Source organism: Cephus cinctus, unplaced genomic scaffold (assembly GCF_000341935.2).
Source record: "Cephus cinctus unplaced genomic scaffold, Ccin1 Ccin1_scaffold0215, whole genome shotgun sequence".
Lineage (NCBI taxonomy): Eukaryota > Metazoa > Arthropoda > Insecta > Hymenoptera > Cephidae > Cephus > Cephus cinctus.
The window spans coordinates 1377126-1378659 of record NW_014332933.1 but is presented as its reverse complement, the minus strand read 5'-3'; the positions used below and the strand labels follow the sequence as shown (position 1 = coordinate 1378659).

General features: G+C 40.7%; 1 protein-coding gene across 3 annotated transcripts in view; it reads left to right on the top strand.

Moving 5' to 3' along the window:
- LOC107265120 (sestrin homolog) overlaps positions 1-1534 on the top strand; it is a 124566-nt gene that overhangs the window by 16702 nt on the left and 106330 nt on the right. The window lies entirely within an intron of this gene.

The window sequence follows — 1534 nt, the reverse complement described above, 5'->3', positions numbered from 1 at the left end:
GGGGGCGGGGGGGGGGGGGGGGAGAGTGTCACGAACGAACACGCGATGAAATTTATGTAATGTTGGTACGACGCCATTGCCGACTGTGTTGCTTCTTAGTTGTTCCTTGTTCCGTAAAAAAGTTCTCGCACGACCAAATCCACTCTTGATCTCGACCTTCCACTTCTTTCGCCGAGTAGAAATACAGCAGGGGCGTATCTTCAATTTTTATCCGTACCCCTTTTTATTAGCGTTTCAAAAAATTCTAATTCCTTACATAAACTCTTTCTCTTTTTTTGCTATTTATCTTTATTTATTTTCTTCACGATCTTGGATACTCGTATTTTTATTTAGGTCACAATTTTTTTTTTTTTTAGAAATTTTATTAACGTTAGTTCCGAATTTTTTCATTGTTGCTCTTCTGACAATTTGTTGCAAAGAAAAATTGTCTTCATTTCTTTTTAACACACCACCGCCAAACTTTTTTCTCGTAATCAGCCGATAATGACGTACAAGAAATACACGTGGGGTACACGCAACATCAGTTACGCTCCTGATATCTACCAGTGCCCTTGTTCGCCAAGAGATTTCGAGCCTGAGATGGTAATGTGACGACGGGGTCATAGGTCGATACCAGCTGCAGTTTGATATACAGACCACGTAACCTCACGTGCGAGTGTCAGTATATACAGAGTGTACAAAATGATTTAAATTTTCATGAAAAATTTCAATAATCCACGATAAAATATTCTGAGGGGTGAGCGTATCAATATTTTTTTCAAAAAATTATTTCTCTTCGTACTACGTCCCAACGTGCAACCAACACTTCTTTTACACCCAGTATACGACCTACGAGATTACAAGAGAATTTGAGAGGCTGCGAAATTCAAAATGGCATATACCAAACCCGCTGGACTATTACCGGCACTAGATAGTCTGGAAGGTAGAACGCAGAGAATTGCGGATCCTGATGATGCCAGATACCGTAATGATGATGACTACGATGATAGAGCACGATTCACTGATGACTATCCATACCGGTAAAGACACTATCTTACCTTCTCTTCTTCTCTCAGCTAACGATCGGAGCCCCACCTACACCACTTTTATATCATAGTCAATGACTTCGAATTTTTTTTTTCTTTTTTTTTTTTTCAAAATTCCTTAATCCACTATTTTTCCCTACATTTTCATCAATTTTCATCCTATCCCTCAATTTTGAAATTACTCATTTTTCCACTAACTTTGCCGTCCCTATCCCTGATGCATTGTTCCTTAAAAGTTTTAAAACAGCCGAAGCTCTCGCGACTGCAGCCAAAGCAGCCGGCTTAATAGTCAGGTAAATCCCTCCACGTGCAATCAATAAGCTCGACGTGAACTCGTGGGCTTTCTCCAGGTTGCCTAAAGTCCAGGAGGAAGATACGGTGTGCCCTAGACGGGATTCTGGATAATGCTAACTACCCTTAGAATTTACGTCGTTGTATATAGGCAAAGGCGGCCTAGCCATACCAGGTATAGCAATACGTGTTGGCTGAGAAGCATCGTAGTGGGATGA